The sequence below is a fragment of the Octodon degus genome, unplaced genomic scaffold (genome assembly GCF_000260255.1).
Source record: "Octodon degus isolate 3935 unplaced genomic scaffold, OctDeg1.0 scaffold00005, whole genome shotgun sequence".
Lineage (NCBI taxonomy): Eukaryota > Metazoa > Chordata > Mammalia > Rodentia > Octodontidae > Octodon > Octodon degus.
Window position 1 is genome coordinate 3955055 of NW_004524581.1, and position 5673 is coordinate 3960727.

Sequence of the window (5673 nt, forward strand, 5' to 3'; positions counted from 1 at the left end):
AAGGACAAAATATCCAATACCATTTTCTTCTTCTTCTTCTTCTTCTTCTTCTTCTTCTTCTTCTTCTTCTTCTTCTTCTTCTTCTTCTTCTTCTTCCTTCTTTCTTCTTCTTCTTCTTTTCTTCTGTATTTAGAACAGGGTCTACAGGGCCTCACTATTCAGATAAGACTTGTGGTGATTCTCCTGTTTTCAGCCTCCCAAGTGCTGGAATTACAGGCTTGCATTGCCGTGCCCACTCAGCATGGGGTGGGAGGCCGAGGGGGGTGGGGGGCAGGACGCATGCAGGGATGGAACCCTGGCTGCTGCGCTCTGCCTAAGCAGGTGCTTTAGTTTGCTGAGTATCAGGAAGGCCCACCATTTACTTCTTGGCCATGTGCTTTCCTCTGCTCTGCACTTGGTGGCTGACAGCACTCCTAGAGCTATTCTGAGCAACTGGGGGCAGCAAAGGGATCTGGAGCCCAGGAGGTCCTGAGGGGTGGTCATGGCCATTCCTGGTAAAGTCCAAGATACACCTCAGCTGCAAGTCACTAGACTTGAGACTCTTCAACACTATAGGTCATTCACTGCTTTACCAGTATTGATGAGTTATATGATACCAATATACCTAACTCATCTGTGAACATAAACCAAGAGACTTTTCTTTCCTAACATACTTATCAATGAAGAAAAAGATAAGTCTAAAATTCTGTATATGGATTTAAGACATAAGAATTGTTGCTTATTGAAAAACAAAGGGGCTGAGGAGATGGCTCAGTGGAATAAGCACTTCCCTGGCAAGCACAAAGACCTGAGATCAATCCCTGGCTCCGCCAAAAATAAACAAAAAGAAAAACAAAGTTGCCATGAAACTTAATTGCATATGAAAAAATGCATAGAAAAGTTAATTAAATGTAAATTGTCCACTGATGCCTGGGTATTAGTGGTTTCCCTACTATTCCAGTTGAACACAAATAAATAAATAAATAAATAAATATGAAAAGTTGAAAAAAGGGGTTGGGGAGATGGCTCAGTAGAATAAGTGCTTGCCTGGCAAGCTCAAGGGCCTGAGTTCAATCCCTGGTTTCACAAAAAAAAACAAAAAACAAAAAGTTGAACATTGTCACAAGATGCTCTATGTGTAGGTATTTTACATGTTTACCTTTCACAACAATCTCTTGACCCTTTCACAGAACTATAAATAAGTCCATCTTTTTTTTCTCTACCCAAATCCTAAGTATTATATAAGTTCCTCCCCCTTTAAAAAAGTATAACTGCTGTAAGTTTTAATCTTCTGTAGGCTGAATCACATTCCTCTATTTCAGTTGTTTATTTGAAATGTTGTTACAGTGAATATGCAAATTTTTTTATGAATTCACAAATGTGCATTAATAAAAAACTTAAAAAGAGATTTCAGGAATTGAAATCATATCAGTCAAAATAAAAACTGAACTAAAGTATTAGAAATAAAGTGGTGACAGTCTCAAAGGAAAAAGACCAAAAGACAGAGTTTGAGGGATTTCAGAAAACAAACACACAGAGGGTATAATTAAGATAATGACATAATTTCCTCAAGCTGAAAAACATGAGGGTTGGTGAGATGGCTCAGTGGTCTAAAGCACCTACTTAGAACAAGCTTAGCGAAGCACAAGGGACCGCGATTCAATCCCCCAGCACCACAAGCCAGCCAGCCCCACCCCCTGGTGGGCTGAGCTGGCCACACACACACACACACACACACACACACACACACATAAATAAATAAAATATAATAAAATAAAATCATGAAATAAAGTTTAATGGTAAAATGAAGAATAAAGAATGTTGTAGGTCTCTAAGTACAAAATATCTTATTTGGAAAATTCAGTAATCTTTCCCTGAAGTTTTTTCATAGAATTTAATTTAAATAGCTTCATTATTATATTTTACATGAATATATCTTTGCAACTTATAACAATGTGTTAAAAGCTGCATAGGTAATTAGTATCAAGAAATTGTTTAATACCTTACTGTTGGCCTGACACATATTAAGATATTATTCCAGTTGTTAATTCATTCTGAATAACGTATGTCAAGGTATGTAGACAAATACCTGGTACAGTGCAAGCCTTCCATAAACATTAAATTTGGTTTGTGTTTTCTTTCCTTTCTATGCTAAGTTTTTGGTTTCTCTTGCCCAATATAAAGATGTACACCCAGATTTATGACACTGAAGTCCTGTGCTTGACCTTCAAGAGTGTTCAATAATTTCCTTTTCAAATGAGCCATTAAATCCCCTTATGGAAGTTATTTATATAGAAAGAAATTGTGGATGATATCTGAGAGACTGAAAGGGATTTGTTTAAATATGATCCTAAGGAGAAAAGAAATAACTAATAACCCGCTAAGTGGATTTTGTTTATGTTCCAGGGCAGAGAGATCCAGCCTCTCCTGTAATTGGAGCTACTGGGTGTTGTCAGGACAGGAAAGCGTCTAATTCCTCTAATTCCTGTGGTGACTGGATGATCACTGTCTCAAGCAATCATGCCCTAGCATTAAACCCATGTCCACATGGGCAGGAAGGTGGTTTATGCTGGTAGATGAGATGGCTTTGACAGGGATGGCAGGAGCCCTGGTCAAGGACCCTCCCTATCAGCTGCTGGAATGGATTGCTGGCCAGAAGTCTTTAAGATTCCAAGGATTCGACCACTATTGAACAATAAAAGTTGAGCTAACAATAAACTATTAAAAGTTATGATGCATCCATTTCCATAAAAACATTAAGCCTCGTAGCATTATCCACACATGTCTCCTCCACGTCCTTCACATAGCTGTGTGGATCACATTCTCCCAAATGGTAGGCGGCAGAACCGACCCCAGGCTTTCATTTTCCTTCACTGGCTTATGTCAGCAATCAGGCTTTTCTGTGTTAGATTGCCTCAAAGGCTGGTCCTTGGACTTCAGCTATTGTGCCTCTTCATCCAAGAGTGTATATTTAATGTCATTGATAGACTGAAAAGACTCATATTTATACCTCTAAGCTAGTTCACACCTCTGAATTTCAAATTTAAATTCAATACCTATTGAATACCCCAGTAGGTAAAGAATATCCGATATTTTAAATAATTTATTATGAAAACCCACAAATCTTCTCCAACCCTACCCAAATAAAAAAATAATAAACAAGATAACAAACAACAAGCGCTTGTTGCTCTCGCTGCCTTGTCATCTCAATAAATAGCCGTGGCTCTGTCCAGCTGCTTTCCTAGCCCTTGTATTTTTGGTGTGACTATCCGTTCTCATTCAGAAGCAGGACTTATTGGGTCTACCTGAGGTATTTCTCTCTCAAGCTGTGTTCAAGCGCTTTCTTTGTTACCTGCTCATCATGGATGGCAGCAACAACCCTTCTCGCAGGGCTGCTTTCTCACTCACATTTTTGTACTCTTTACTACAGTCCAGTTTTCATCAGGAGGACATCACTTCTATTTATTTATTATTAATTGCTCTTTACAGGCATATGCACATACACAGAGAGAGAGAGAGAGAGAGAAAGAGAGAGAGAGAGAGAGACAGACAGACAGACAGACAGACAGACAGACAGACAGACAGCGACAGAGACAGGCAGAGACGGAAGGGGAGAGAGACAGAGGAAGAGAATAAAATAGTAAAATCCAAAGAATAATCAACTATGGAATTTTTTCCTTTAGCCTATTATACTTAGCATTATGTCTGCATTAGTTTTTCAAACCATATCTAGAAAAAACTTGGAGAGCAACTTTAAAGCAGCTGATTATGCATAATCACTCGTATATGTCATGAATCATGTACAAAGTAACCTACATTCATGGAGGTATAATACAGTAGAACTCTATGACTAAAGAACATGACTTAAAAGGTGTTGGTCGAACTTTATTCTGCTTTCCCAACAGAGCGCCCTCAGGATAACACAACAGCTCTCTAAAGAAACTCTTCTTAGAGAGGATTTTCTTTTATCAGTGGTACTATTTTTAAGTACTTCCTCTCTTTACAAACATCAGCTAAAGAACAGTTTCCCAATGCCAGTAACAAATCTAAACAAGGCAATGACAAAATAACCACCTCATTCATATAACAATGACTGACTGAAATCAAGCAAGACTTAGCTTACTAGTATTTTATCAAAATAGTCGTGTGTGAATGATGAGGCCTCCACTGAAGACAGGAGAAGCCCAGGAGCACTTCAGAGATTCGCGTCCCACAACCAGAACACAGCATTGTGTAAGACAGAGGCAGTGTCCGACATTCATACATTCAGTGTATTTAATTGGACTGTCAGTAGATACAATTTTGCATTGTTTTTTTTTCTATTTTTAGTGAAGAAAGATAACCATAAAGATACTTGACTAGCTTTTCAAAGAAACAAAGCTCTGCTATATTTAAAGTATATATTTCAGTTACCGAAACATTTAAACAAAATATTTTTATTTTTTCTAGTCATGTTTTCTTGTTCTATCGTGCCAGGTACTATCAAATTCTTCCTATTGGTGCCTTGGCTTGTAATATCTTTCTTTAGAGTATGCTGATCATGTTATGTTTTCAAGAAAGTCAGAGGAAATAGATTCTGGAAAAAGGTACCTTTCTGTGCACAACTATAAATATGGATGAAAGTTGATTGATTCTTTTAAAGTGTAAAAGCTACTCTAATATATAGTATTTTCACGGATTGAAAGCACAATAAATGTTGTGTAATTTTATTTATATGTCCTTACTTGGTTTAGTTAGTGAATTCCCATATCTAAGGCACCTTGAAATTCTTTTTCAGATTTCTTTTTCTATTTAAATACCTTAGGCTTTTAAAGATTATGGGACTATCTTCTATCACTCATTCTTAGGTGAGATTGTAACCACGTAAAAATTTTGAAGATCTAGGATTTAGAAGAAAATCGTTATCTGATTGTTTTCTTTTATTCTATCAACCCTTTGCTATTTCAGGGTTTGCTGCAATAAGATAGCAATTATGAAGGAGTCATAATTTCTCAGTAAAAAAAAAAGCAAGACCAATAGAGAGTAGTATCACCTATATTAACATTCTGAAAATCATTAGTTTTTCACTCATTATTATTTGTGTTAAAATATATATCTTTACTTGCTAATATCCAAAGGGAAGAACAACACAATTATTGTAAATATCAAGGGAAGCAATAATTCTTCATATGCTATGATGTGACTATTTTAAAATGTTTTGAGTCTCATGAGCCATTTCAAAATGACTACTTTTTATATCTCAAAAAGTATGTTAAAATTGTTCATACCTCATCTCACTCAAATTTCACACTAACTTCATGGGTAATCAGAAATTGCAGATGACTTTATATTACTATTTTTGCCAATATTCATTAACATTCTCTACAATTTACTTAATTAGAAGATATATCTTATTTTAACCCACAGAGAGTAGTATTATTTCCTTTTGAGTTATTCAGTATTTCTCATAATATAAGAGAAATTTCTCCTTGATGAAAAAAATCCTACAAATTTTGGTAAGAGTCAAATCTAAATGTCTTTAAATCCTCAGAGAAGTAAGGTGAAACATTTCCTCAGTGGGCCCATCTCAAAGAACACTTGAAGCTCTGGAGCCAGCTGCCAGCCTCTACCCTGCATGAGGCATAAATTCTGTCAGGTGCAGCACCTGTTACAGGGTTCACCTAATCAAATTCCAAAAATTTCATATATTGAGAA

General features: G+C 36.6%; 1 protein-coding gene across 1 annotated transcript in view; it reads right to left on the reverse strand.

Annotated features, from left to right (window-relative positions):
• Pcdh15 (protocadherin related 15) overlaps window positions 1-5673 on the reverse strand; it is a 689792-nt gene that overhangs the window by 299521 nt on the left and 384598 nt on the right. The gene's annotated exons all lie outside the window — the stretch shown is intronic.